Source organism: Camelus bactrianus, chromosome X (assembly GCF_048773025.1).
Source record: "Camelus bactrianus isolate YW-2024 breed Bactrian camel chromosome X, ASM4877302v1, whole genome shotgun sequence".
Lineage (NCBI taxonomy): Eukaryota > Metazoa > Chordata > Mammalia > Artiodactyla > Camelidae > Camelus > Camelus bactrianus.
The window spans coordinates 30,887,386-30,901,692 of NC_133575.1; the positions used below are offsets into that span (position 1 = coordinate 30,887,386).

The 14,307-nt window shown below is 48.6% G+C and overlaps 1 long non-coding RNA gene across 1 annotated transcript in view; it reads left to right on the top strand.

The window, feature by feature from the left end:
• LOC123615184 (uncharacterized) overlaps positions 1 to 14,307 on the top strand; it is a 309,115-nt gene that overhangs the window by 266,999 nt on the left and 27,809 nt on the right. Inside the window, exons 9-10 of the long non-coding RNA XR_012504665.1 lie at positions 12,395 to 12,556; positions 13,260 to 13,372. This is a non-coding gene — a long non-coding RNA (uncharacterized LOC123615184). The remainder of the gene's footprint in view (positions 1 to 12,394; positions 12,557 to 13,259; positions 13,373 to 14,307) is intronic.

Genomic DNA, 14,307 nt, shown 5'->3' on the forward strand with positions numbered 1-14,307 from the left:
AAAACAGGGACCAGGGAGAGACTTTTCTAAAGGAGAGCCTGTACCCTGGCTCCTAGGACCAGCTTCTGCACTGACTTCACTGCCCAGAGCAGAGAGATGAGTCAGCCGCATGCGTAATCAGTGAGTGGTGCGGAGAAGACCTGGCGCTGTCAGGGTAGATGAGCTCTAAGTGACGGAAAATGCCAACTAAGAGTGGTTGAATTTTCCTTCTTGTGTAAATAAGGTTCAGGGGTGGCAGTCCAAGGCTGAAAGGGTGGCTTCACAAAGTCAACAGGATTGAGGCTATTACTATTATCATTATTAGTATTATATAATTTGAATGTGGTAAAATACACAGATCCTGATGGTATCCAGTTTGATGAGTTTTGACAAATGTATACACCACGTAATCAACAACACAGCTGAGATATAGAACAGTTCCATCATCTTAGAAAGTTTATTCGTGCCCCTTTCCCTGCAACCACTCTCTTGACATCTGTCACCAGCGAGGGAGTGGTTTGTCTGTTCCAGAGTTCTATATAAATGGAGTCATACAGTATGTATTCCTTTGTGTCCAGTTTCTTTCACTCAGCATAATACTTTTGGGATTAACCCATGTGGTATGTCTCAGTTTGTATTGCTGAGTAGTATTCTATTGTATGAATACACTGCAATTTGTTTAATCACTTGTTGATGGAAATTGAGATTGTTTCCAGTTTGGGGCTATAATGAAAAAAATTGTTATGAACATTTGTCTGCAAATCTTTGGGTGGACTCAGATTTTCCTCTTTCTTGGGTAAATACTTAGGAGTGAGATTGCTGAGTGTAGTGTAAATATGAAGAAACTGTCATTTTTCCAAAGTGGTTCCACCATCTCAGGATCTTTCTATCTTGCTCCTCCACCAACCTGTGTACATGACTTCCACCTCATGGTATTCTATGGCTGCTTAAACTCCAGCCATCACATCCATACTCCAACCCCCAAGAGGAAGATGCAGGCAATGGTAGGCCTCTCTTGTTTTCATAACACTTCCAGGAGGCTTCACACTATACTTCTGCTTATATCCCACTAGCTAGAACTTAGTCACATGGCCACATCTAGCTGCAAGGGAGGCTGAGACATGTAATTTTTATTCTGGAGATCCAAGCACCCAGCTAGATAATGGGGATTTTATGATTGGGGAAGAAAGTTTATTGGATGTTGAGGGGCGAGAAGCAGGTGGCCAGAAATCCTCTGCCAAGACAGGTGGCCAGAAATCCAGCAGGGACTATTTCTGTGTTGCCCAGGGAGGTTTCTCCAGAACCTGTCTTGGGCCTTGGCTCATGGTACGTGTTCAGTAAATGTTTGTGAATGATGGAAGGCGGGAAGGACAGAGCGAGAGACAAAGGAAGAGAAAAACAGCCCTGGCAGCCAGCCTCATGACTTGAGAAAGTTCTCTGGGATCCTTATGCTCATCTGACAAGAGGGTTGTTTTTAAAAGGCTTTCATAATTCTTCCATTTGGGAACTTGTTTCAAAACATCTCTTGGAGGCAATTAAATGTCATTGTATGAATTGTCAAGAGAGTCCTTCAGTGGCCTGATAGGTAAGGGGTGGTTCGACTTTGCTATCTGATGGAGATAGTTTGGGCATTTTGTTTTTCGGCATAGAGTAGGGTATGTGTGTGTGTGTGTGTGTGCGCGCGCGCGCGCGTGCATACATGTACGTGCACACAGGAACCCTTCTTCGGACCTCTTCCTGTCAGAGCCTCACCATTTGTGTGGTGATAAACTGTTGTCACCAAGGGCTCAGGCCTTGGATATTGAAATGAGGGCTGAAATGCCTGAGGGGAGGGAAAAAGAAGAGCCAGACAGCAAGGTTGTCGGAGAGCAGGGCTGCGGCCGCGGCAGGCAGGCAGTGGAAACTTGTGCAAGAGGCCTCCGTGTTTCCAGCCAGGCGCCCCTTCAGCAAATGAGGGGGTCATCAGGTTATGTTATTTTATGGTCCAAAAGCAGATACGGTCCGCTGCCTCCGCTCTACCCTGATAATTTTGTTTTCCTGGCGGGTTTGCCATCAAGGATCTGACATGCCATTAGGTTTTTATCTGTGCTGCCCAAGGAGGGGCAACGGTGAGCGGGGGTCTGCTTTTCATTAAAGTGAGACTGGTTGCACGAGCACTTCTTTGAACAAAACAAGCACGGTTCATGACAAGGTTAGGGGAAGGCGGGGCGGAGGGGAGGTTATTAGTTATTACCTCTGCTTCCTTAGCGGGAGTGGGGGCTTCTCTCCTGCCGCGTTGGGCCCCCTCCCTGGGGAGCTGCAAACTAATTCTGCACTTGGGCCATGATCCCCAGGCCCGCCTAAGAAGCGGCGCCTTTTAATCATGCCCAGTCATCGGGCTGATTCGGTGTCATCAACTGTTAGCCATTAGGGAACCGGCTGACACCAAGAGAGGCGGGCCGGCGCTCGATCACAGCCCTGGAGGGGAGAGGACCAAGTTGGCTGGAGGGAGCCCGCCCCAGCCTGCCAGGGACACGGGACTCCCGCCAGCTCTGAAGCTTCCACCGGTTTCTCTCTCCAAGTGAAAGCGGTGTTGGGGAGGAGGAAGGAGATGACTGGGGGCCCAGGCAGCTGTCAGCCCAAACTGTCTGGGCCCCGGGTGAAAGGGCCTGGAACGTTCTAGAGCTTTCATCTGCATTGCTTTCCTCGCAGCAGAACAAAACCAAGCTGACACTCAGTCATAAGTCTAAGGGGAAAAATATTCCACAAATATTTTCATTTTTCCTTTATAGATGCAGGAGATGATGTTGGTGCCGAGAGAGGCCTCGGCTGTGTATGACTTTAGTCGGTCCTGATAAGGGCTGCTTTAGTGAAGCCAAACTCTCCGGGCCACCTTTTATGTCATTTCCATCAGCAGCATCACACTGGGCTGATGCTCAGTGCGGCGTGTCAGGCTCCCACAAAACGTTGCCAACCTCAGTGGGACTCTGAGCCTTCCGCTGGGCCTCCCCTGCCCCCCTCCCCACCTCCCTCCCTCCTCCTCCCCACTCTCACCCCACCCACCGCCGGGTGCGATTTATAAGCACGGAAATCCTCTTAATCTCTGGGCTATGTGGTTTACTTCACCCAGGAATTCTGAGAGCTGCGTCCTCTCCCTCGCAAAGTGAATTATAACACGAGCATAGAATATTGATTCCAGGCGTGTGGAATTTTAATCCCTAAGTTCCCACGAAACGCTCCTGTCTGTGGCGAATTGGCCCACCCTTTCCGCGTGTCCCCCCAGGGAAGACAGACGACCCCCTCCGGCCACTGCCGTTCACAGTCCTTTGGGGAGGAGATCTGAGCGCCCCCACATCTCACTCACATGACTGTCTCTGCTCCCAGGTGGGACGTGCAATTCTAGTTTGTATTTTGGGGGAGCCCGACATCCAGTGAGCATTTTAAAACCACCCTGCTGCCAGCAAAGCCAACGCCCGGCTGCCGTCTTCAAAATGTCACCAGCAATTAACTGCAAGCGGGGATGAGTTATGCTCATCGCCATCGCCAAGTGCGCTGGGGAGAACACATCGGGGAGGCAGCCTGCCATGCCCTGGGAGGGGATTCCAGCTTCAAGCCCTGCCTGGGGCTGTCCCAGGACCACCAGCCTGGGTTAGCAGCTCAGTTGGGTTTATTGGGTATTCGCCCTTATGATCTGCCAGGCCTTGTGCCCGGCACTGTGATCCCCATAACTCTATTTCCTGTTTCCTGGTGAGAATTGAGAGGCTCAGAGCTGTTAGATGCACTGCTCAAGGTCACACAGCCTGTGTTTGGGAGGAACTCATCTGCTACTGGATTAATCCTTTACCTACTTCTTTATAGTATGATATCACACCCAAAGAAGCTTCTGTCAACCTTCTGCATGCTTTTGACTGCATCCCCCAACAATATCAGCAGGCTTAGGCACCCACATTATAATGATGACACAACTGGAGTCCAGAGAGGTGAAGTGACCTGGGCGAAGACACACAGCCGTGTAGTTGGAGGGAGAGTGGGCTTTGTAACCTAGAAGGCCACAGACATTTACTGCCAGGTTTGTGCTAAACTTTGGGGACATCCAGTTGAATAAGATGCAGCCCCTGACCTCAGGACATTGGCAGTCACATGGGCCAGAGAGCAATGTGTATAATTACAGTCGGCCCTCGGTATCCAACAGGGATGGGTTCCAGGACCCCTTGACAGACACTGAAACCCTGGGATGCTCAAGTCCCTTAAAGTCAGCCCTTATCTGCAGGTACTACATTGGTGGATATAGAGGGCCAACTGTATATTGAAAACAATCCGTGTATAAGTGGACCTTATGCAGTTCAAAGTGTTGTTTAAGGCTCAACTGTATAGGCAATTCCGAGTGTGGAATATTATTTGCATATGGCACGTGGTGCAGGAGCTCAGGGCTGCAGTGAGTCATTCACAGAGGAGGAGACCATTGAGTTGGTCCAGGGGAGGATGGGGAGGTATGAACCGGTAGCGAGAAGAATTGCCTGACAGCACAGCCCCACACTACCGGCCTTTCTGGTAGATGGCCAGTTTGCTGTGGACAACAGCCGGGGAATGTCAAACCGCCTGTCCCACCCTCTAACTCAGCTCTGCCCAGCAGAACTTTCCACAATCATGGAAGTATTCTAGAACCGTGCTGTCCAATGTGGTGGCCCCCAGCCGCCTATCCCTATTGAACACTTGAAGTGTGGCTAGTGAGACTGAGGGACTGAATTTTTAATTCTATTTACTCTTAATTTATATTTCAGTTTCAAAAGCCACACGTGGCTAGTGTCCATGCAGGACAGCCCAGCTCTGGCTGGTTGCCCCTAGCAGAGAAGGGGGACTCCAGGATCAACCTTGTCAGGGGATGGCTGACCCATCTCTGTGTGGGTGGCAGCTGGACAGCAAAGGGGAGGAACCGTGGCTAGACACAGCCCTCACAGGAGCCCATCACACATCGGGCCGTTTCCGCTGCTCAGTGTTCCCTAGACTCACATGACCCGTGGACCAGGCCCCCAGTTGTCACCACATCTCTTCCTCCTGGCTCCATCATTTCCTCTGAGGAGGCTGAGAGACAAGGTGCTGTGAGAGATCCAGTTCCCATCTCTGCTCAAAGGTGACCTTCCCCAGGGGGGACCCTCTCACTGGGGAAATGGGTCACTGGAACCTGGAAGGGAGCAGGAGGGCTAGATGTGGTGCCTGGAGGTCCGCCCTAGGTATGAAGGAGCGGCCGGAGGAGGGGGTGGTGAGGGGCTGCAGGCCTGGCTCTGGTGGGTCACATAGCTTGCCCTGGGTGCCCTGGGACCAGGGTTCTCCACATTCGCACGAGCAAGGGGACTTGTAGCCATCCGCACTGGAAGAAATGCATCCAGCTTTGGGTTGTCTTTTCCCCTACATGCTTGTTGAGGGCAACGTGGGAAATAGAGAAACATGAATAAAGAAGGAAGTAGATCCAGAACTGACCCCTTCTTACCACTTCCACTGCCACTTCCCACCACCCCCACTCCAACCATAATAGTATCTGTTTTCACAGCAGCCTTCTGATGGGTCTCCCTGCTCCTGCCCTGGCCTGTCTGTAGCCCATTCTCAACAGAGTGGCCAGAGGCATTCTTTAAGCACTAACCAGATCCAGTCACTCTTTGCTTGTAACTGCAATACTCCCCATCTCGCGTAAAAGCTGAAGTCCTTCCAATGGCCTGTGCAGCCCATACTGTCAGCCCCACTCTCCCTGGCCTCTCTGACCTTATCTATTATTCTCTCTTCCACTGCCACAGGTCTGCCCCAACCACACTGGCTTCCTTACTATTCCTGCAACATGCCTGGCACAGCCTGCCCCAGGATCTTTGCACTGGCTATCTCCCCTACCTGGAGCACTCTTCCCGCAGGCAGTTACGTGGCCCACTCCCAAGCTTTCTTCATACCTTTATTCAAGTGCCACCTTCTCAGTGAGGTCTTCCTTGGACACGTATTTAGATTTGCAATGTCACTCCTCCTTCGATTTCCCATTCGTTTCCCCTGGTCTCTTTCTTCCTAGCCTTATCAGCATCTGCCATACTAGATTTTACTTACTCGTTTGGTTAATTATCTATCTCTCTCCACTTGAATGTGAGCTCTTTGAAGGTAGGGTTCTTTTCCTGCTTTATGCTCTATTCAACTTTCAGTGTCTAGAATGGTGCCTGGCACAATGTTGGCCATCAGTGAATATGGGAATAATATTGAATGAAGGAATAAATGAATGAAAATCATCCATATCTCATCACCTAAAGATAATCACTGCTAAGCATTGGCTATATTCCTTTCCAGACTTTCTTCTATTGAGCCTCCTTTTGATTAAGTGGGAGTTCCATGGTTACCAAGAGAGTGACGAGGAAAGAGTATGTTAGACAGCTCTCTCAGGATCTGTCTCTGCCTATGATCACCTTGGTGGAGGCCTGGGCCTCATCATGGCAGGTCCAGAAATCAATGCTTTTAGTTCTCTCAGAGATAATGTCTTTGAAGGACTGACCTCCACTAACCAGACTCATAAGAACCTGATGGATAAAACAAAAACCACTTTACTAATCCCTACCCCTTTCCAGTGGTCCTGCTATCAAAGAACCCAGAACACTACACTAGAAATCAGAGCTTCACCTGACTGATTGCCTACAGGGGTTAAATTAAGATTTTAGAACCTCCAAGCACTGAAAATATTATAGTGCCGGCACCATTCCATGTGTTATTCAAAATAAAAGTAATATTCAACTATAAAACAATGAAATTGCGATGAAAACACTGTTCCAGTTTTTCCCATTATGACAACTTCAGTGCTTTAAAAATATACATATTAAAAATCAAATAGCTTCTTTTAACAATCACCTTTTTCCACTCCTGCTTTGTTGGTGCCGTGGGCATGTGCTTGGGATTCGTGTGAGACAGTCCAGCTCTGGTTATCTCCCCAGCATGCTTTTCCTCATTCTTGCAGCAAAGGGACCCTGATTTTTCCCTTGGGGACCCCTCCTTTACTTTCAGCCAGACTGATTGGTCAGGGTGGACCTCCCCTCCACCTCCAGGGGCAGGGTCAATAAAATGTGAGGAGAAATTGGGTGAGACTAGAGAAAGCCTTGTGGGCAGTGTGCTGTGAAGATGCTTAAGAACTGGTGCTGAGTGGCACTCTGTTATCATAAGGGAAGTCCTGGAGCAAGTGGGGGTTGGAACCAACATGGCATAATTCAGAGAAGAGAGAAAAGAGAAACCACGTCCTTGGTAGAATGATTTGTGCTGCTGGATCAAACTTTGCTTGAAGCCCACATTTCTGCTCAACTTTTTTTTTTTCCAGTTATGTGAGCCAATAAATTCCATTTGGGTTTTAAGTTAGTTTAAGTTAAATTTTCTATCACTTAAAACCCAAAGATTCCTAACAGATATACCTTAGAAACAAGAATCCTAGCATAGAGAATTGAACAGACTTTTAGCACCTTTCTAGATGTATTAAGACTGACACATTTTTACAACCTTTTCTTTTATACTGTATGAAGACTGCTAAGAGATACATTATCTTGGTTGTGTTATAAGTAATTAGATCACTTTATAAACTCCATGAGGCCCAAAATTTGGTCTGTTTTATTTAGTGCAGGATCTGCAGCATCTAAAATGGTGACTGGCCCCCAGTAGGCACTCCTTAAATATTGGCTGCCTGAATGAATGAATGATGAAACTGAAACAGAAGAGCATGACCTGCCCCAAATCACAGAGCAAGTTATTGAGATAATAAGATGGGAAGTCCAACATATTACCCCAACATATTACTTATAAACATTCTCAATATCAGAAAGAGGGGAAAGAACCAACGTTTGGTGTGCTTTCCCCCCAGATCAGGAACAGTTTGGGTGTGTTTATAGCCAGCATCTTATTATCATCTGTGAATCCCCTACCAGACACATACAATACCAAGAGCTGGACATTATTCTCTCAATTTACAAATGGGGAAACAGAGGCACTAAGATTTAAGCTACTGTCCAAGACTGCAAAGCTACTGTGTGGCAGAAAACGCAGCTCAGCTTAAAGGGTTTCTGACATGGAAAACACTTACAAGGGTGCCCAGGATGGGGTCACTTCTTGGAAGATTCTGCAGATAACTGAAGTCATAGATTCCAAGTAGGTTTTATTAGATTCCATTTCAGAGGCTGATATTTTGTGACCTAGACCCTCAAATCTGGAGGAGACAGCCTCCCTGCACAAATTATGCACGTGTGGGTGGGAGTGGGAGGGAGGGGAACATACAGCCGTGCGAGCTGTGTGTTAGTACATGAGTGTGTGAACGTGAGCATGCGTGTGTGTAAAGGAGTGTGTGTGTGTGTGGGGGGGGTGCGCGCGCACGTGTGTGGGTCTTTTCACATAGTCTCAGAGCTACAGGACTGTTATTTCTGTGCTCTTGCCCTGGCGCAATGTAGACACATCACCATGAAGCCAAGTGATAGAATCTTCTGGTCACATCCAGCCGCCCAAATGTGTTCCCAGCATGGCCATAATTTAAGCAGAGCCTACTTACTGCCTCTCTGAACAACATCAACAAAAAAACAGCAGAAGAGTCCGGGCACAAGTGCCTAGGAGAGCTCAAAAGAAACCAGATCAGAACTTGGATCCTACCTTTCCAAGTAGTGGGAATTCATACGCCACCATCGCCTCAGTTGCTGTCCCTTGCTCCCCACGTGCTCCAAGTGGCTTCATTTAGTAGCACTTCAAAGGGCCGAGGGGGTGACAGCAAGCTCAGTTCCGTGGGAAGGGCCCTGTAGGGGGTCAGAAGGAGCCCCGGTGACACTTGGAGACCTTGGAAAAACCTCTCCGCTCTCTGGGCCATGGTGCCCTCATTTGGGGAGGTGAGGGTGATGGATCCAGAACCTCCAAGCTCCCTGATTCCACAGCACGAAAGCAGGAACTTTGGGTCACAGAGATGAGACATACTAAGACAGCGGCTCTTCAAATGGGGAAGACTGGGGTCTGGTTGGAATTGCCCACTGAGGGGCACCCATCATTCCTAGAGGGGCTCGAGGCCTCAGCCCTGGCCCGGTTTGAAGGCGGCGGGTTGGTGTTCTGAGGAGAAATTAGAAGAAAAGGAGTGTGGGTGGTGGGGGCTGGCAGGAAGGCCCAGACTTCCCAAACATGGACTCGTGCGGGGGGGCTGCCTGTTCTCCCCACTTTGCAGGGAAAAACATAAAAGTGTGAGTGTGTCTGTGTGTGTACTTTTTTTTTTTTTAACTCACACAGGTCACAGGGGAAACTGAGAAAGTAAACATCTAAGAGACAGAAAAGATCTCTCTCCTTTCTGTTTTTTCTTCTGTTGAGCCAAGCGCTCCAGAAGGTATTGCAAAGGGTGGGGCCTGGGGCCTGGGAGAGAGCTGGGTGCTGTTAACACTCCCCTCCCGCCTTTGAAGGCGGCTGGGCCTCTCTGTAAACACAAGTGACTTCTGACTTCTCACGGCTCTAAAAATAATCAGAGTGTGGGGGTTCTAAATCAGGAACAAAGAAGAAACAAAGGGTTAATGAGAGGACACGAGTTTGATGTTTCGTTGGATAAACACAGAGTCAGCTAGCAGCAAAGGCGCCAGGGGCTGGCCTTTGCCAGGAGGTAACCAGCACAACTTTTAGCCCTTGAAGTTCTGTGCATTGCTGTTTCTTCCTTGAATAGGAAAAGGGTACCTCACTCCCTGCTCTCTGGACCAGCCTCCTTCAAAACCGTTGCCCCTCCCTGGTAACTTCACCCCTCTCCCCGCACCACATCGAAGCCTCGCTGTAAGATCTAACTCATACTAACTTGTGAGTGACTGATATGACCTCAGCAGCCCCAGAAGCTCATGTTTAGGATAGGGCTCACTTCCTCCATTCCCCTTTGGCTGCATTCTCACAACACTCCCAAGGACATCATTAACACGCCCATGTTACAGAAAAGGAGGTGGAGGGTGACCTTAACTTGCCCACAGTCCCAGCTCTAAGCAATCAGATCTGGGAGTCCAAACTCTTAACTTTCACTCCCCTGTATTTCAGACCAGGGGATTGACTAGTGAGGCGTTACCTAGAGGCTGAGAGACCCAGGGCTAAGGTTCAGGGCAGTCATTCGCCATGCCTCTCAAAGACTCACCCTCTCAAAAGAAGCAAGATGTTGTCCTCTAGTGTTAATGAACTTTGGGGAATGTCCCCTCCCCAGCACCCAACCGCACACCCTGCGCCAGGCTCTTTCAGGAATCCAAGCGCACACACACTCATCTGGCTGTTTGCAGTCTAACAAGTAGGCTCCTGTCCCAACGAAGCATCATGTACCAGTGATCCCACTGCATGTGCGGTGCGTGTCCTGGGGGTGGGGGAAGTAAGGAGAGGAAACTAGGGGGCAGGAAAAGCCAGGTGGTTAATCACCACTGCGGGTCTCTTTATGAATCCCATTTAACTAGCAGGTCACAGCCCCCGACCTAGAGAGGGCACCGAAAGAATACTTGTTGAATGAATGCATAAAGGAATGAAGGGAGGAAGGAAGGAATGAACTTATGAATAAAACTGAGCGCTACCTCCCTTTTTCTTCAACTGCGTTCTCTAAGTCGGTGACGCTTCCTCAGCCGGTGAATTCATACCCATCAGATGGCGCTGCGGATTCTGATTCGGCATCAGGGGTGGCACCTGAGATTGTGCGCAGCTAAGCAGCTCCCAGGTGATGCCGACGCTGCTGGTCCGGGGACCACACTTTGGGTAGTGAGGGTCTAGGCCAGTTGAGTCTTACTCATGGCTGTTGTTACAGTTCAAGGTCACAAAAGCAGAGAGTTTCATCTTTTCCATAGAATTATTTGGATTCAACTTCTCCAGCCATTTCATCGGTGTTTGTTTTTATTTTTATGGTACAGTTTTGGTCTGAGGGGTGGTGAAGATTCCACCTGTGCTGTCTTTCATCTCATGATGCTGATAAAGCTTAAACTTCAGGACCCCTCACTTGTCCAGGTCCCCTTTTGGACATTTGCAAAAGTATAAGTATCGTGTATTTGGACAGAACTCAGGCCCTATGTGAGCCTGACTCCACCCTTTCACTTGCCCTAATGATTTCATAGAGTAGATTAATATTTATCTTGTGCCCATGTCTCTACCAGAAAGGAAAGGAAAAGAAAAGATGGCCATGAGGTTTAAGAAAATTGTGAAAGAGCATAATTCTTTGAGGAAGGGAAAACACACCTGTGTATTGAAATACGCAAACAACTAGCTCTGATTTATGATTCGTGCTGCCCGCTCGGGCCCGGGTAGGCGCCTGTATTTGCAACCACTAATCTGGCCTTTAGTAAAAAAGTAATGCAAAGAAAAAGTTCCACCGGCGTCAGCTGGCTACCCTGTAAAAGTCCACGGACCCCATTAGCCTTGGGCTCCTGGACAAACAGGCTCGTCACCTGTGCAGGGAGGGCGCTGTGAGCCTATGACACAGCCACACCATGCGGACTGCCACGTCAGTGAGTTGCCTCTGCTCTACTTAATGGATTGTCACAAATGAGCCTACTGGGGTGACAAACCTCCAAATAGCTGGCTCCAGGTGTGGAAGCCACGTGGAGCCTGTGACCAGGTATATTCAACCTTGGCTGCACCTTGGAATCACCTGGGAAATGTGAACAAATATTGTTGCCTGGGTCGTACCCCCAAAGATTCAGATGGAATTGGTATGAGACGTGGGCTGGGCCGTGGCATTTTTTGAAGCTTCCCCAGGTGATTGCAATGTGCAGCCAAGGGTGGGAGTCATTGCCTCAGACCATGGGCTCTGGGAAGGAACCCAGACCCTGGTTACCTGCAGCGAGGTCCTCAGATCAGCAGCATGAGCGCCGCCTGCCCGGCTTTTAGAAATGCAGGCTCCCAGGCCCAACCCTAGACCTACCCAATCAGAATCTGCATTTTTCACAAGACTCCAGGGGATTCGCTTGCCCACTGAAGTTTGAGAAACACTGTCTTAGAAATCAATAGTTTCTCAATCGGTCCCCTCCTTTTCCTGATGCAGAAATTGGAACCCAATCACATGCAATGATTTGGCCCAGAGGTGCCCCAGAATCACCCCAAAGCCCCAGGTCTCCCATCTCCCAGCTTCAGCCAGACTTCCTCTCCCTCAGCGGGACTTTGTGTCATTCTAGAAGGGCACTGAGAGTCTTCAGAAATCCCCAGTCCCTTGTGTGTGTGGACAGCCCCGAGCGGGAGATACAGCTCTCATCTCAGAGTGGTGGAAACCACACGGTCAGTTTATGACAGAATTTCTGGCTTTTTCTTGCTAGGGGAAAAAAATATATGTCTCGGTAAAATCCATTATGTATTCTGGGTATACACAATGAGTTTGTCTTGAGACATATTTATGCCCGAGAATATTATGTATTCTCTTTATATACCATGCAAGGTTAAATTTTTTGAAAATTTATATTTGCTTTTTATCACCCAGACATCTAAGCGATTTATAGCCAGGCCGGAATGGATTGGAATCAGATGGCAAAACCCAGATTAACCCCCTGGATCCTGGTGGCCATTGGTCAGTCTTTGCTATTAATGATATTTTCAACTGAGTGAATGCATTCAAGATTTTCCTTTGAAGGTAAATATGCAGGTGGGTATCATTTTTGCAATGCAGGCACTTCCTCTTGCTGCTTAAGTTCATCCAGCATTTTTTTTAAAAAAAAAAGACAGACATATTGAAACAGTCATACACTGAATAATTCATATGGAAAAATTTGGGGGAGAGATAAATAGAGGTGACTCGTGGTATATTCATACTTGCTGGTTGTTGGAAGTTGCAGCATTTCTGTATTACATAATTGCTAGTCGCCAGAAATGCAGTGGTCGAGGCAGCTAGGCTCACATGGCTCCTTCTGCTCCAACCCTCCAGTCACTCAACCAAGTCTTAATAGTCCTCTTTTGGAAAGAAAATATGCTCAGAGGATGCTGGCCCCACCCAGGGGTGGTCAGGTAGCACCCCTACAGGAGCTGCACGCTGAACGCACGACTTTCTCGCACCTCCACGAGCATGGGTGCAGGTGCACACCCCCAGCCACCTGCGTGATCGATCACCCACAATTTTCTGCCAGACCCAAAGAGGGCCTTTCTGTGCAAATCCCTGGCCGAGGGTGGTCCCGAGAACGGCGCAGCATTCACCCAGGTGCAAAAGGCAGCCAGAGGATGAATCATTATTATTTTTTTAATCAAGTAACAGACCCAGGTGTAGCAGCAGCCCAGCTTTCTAATATCACTGTGGCTTTGATAAATATGTCCCATTCCTTGATAACTTTTCCAAATCCTTTAATATCCTGCAGCTCGGTCCCTGATGTCTGCCTGTCGCAAAAATGTGTGAAGGGAGACCAAATGTCAATAAAATCTCCCTGCCTGCCTCAACCCACGACATAATCAGCTCCAAGGTAAATAAATGGTAAGTTAGTTATCTGCTGCTGGGGAGGGGGACGCTCTGGGCTTCTCCGGCTTTCATTTTTGCCTGCTTATGGCGCTGACCAAAGCGTCTTCTTATTCTAGTGTCTTCTGGGGGAAGATGTTGGATGTTTTCCCCTTTTTCTTTCTTTCCTTTTTTTTCCTCTTCCCCTTGGAGGGACAGCCTACTCGGCTTTTCTGCAACGGCTGTCCGCTTTCTGCTTCGCTCTCCACAACTCCATTAAATCACCTTTCATCACATTAAATACAGGTCTTCAGGGTGGTCAGAGAGCTTCGCTCTGAGAGATGATGTTATAATGAGGGCGACGTGTATGAAAAATCATTTTTCAGCTCAATCGCAGGCAGGCCACAGGGAAGACTGGAGGGGTGGGGGGAGGTGCCGAGCTTGTCTCACTTCAGACAAGAACCAGGTTCCTGAGGGGAGATTTCATTCATTCACTCATTCATTCATTCATCAAATGCATAGAGAGCAACACTCCGTGTCAGGCTCTGAAATACATCAATGAACCGAAGAGACAGAAAGAGCCCTTCCCTCATGGAGCTTCCATGAATAGAAGCATCTGAAAGCCTTTGGGGGAAGGTGCTTAAAGTCAGACTCACAGGAAAGCAGAAGAGGGGGCTGAGTTGAAGAGTTTCAGGGCCCCCGCCCATAAGTTACTCCCAGGCCAGCTCCAAAGAGTGGTATTCTTCCACGAGGCACTCCTTCTTTTGAGCTCGATTGTCCTTTTTTCCAAGAGCAATTGCCCTTGGAAGGGATTAGTTGTTATCACTCTCTAGCACCTTCGTGTGAATTTATTTATTGGCTCCTCTTCCTGCCTCACTAGGAGGGCCTCCAAGGCTGCCAAAGGCAGGAAAATCCTGAAAAGGCGGTGGCAAAAGAGATCAGGACAATTGGGGCCAGACTTTCTCCTCCAAGTC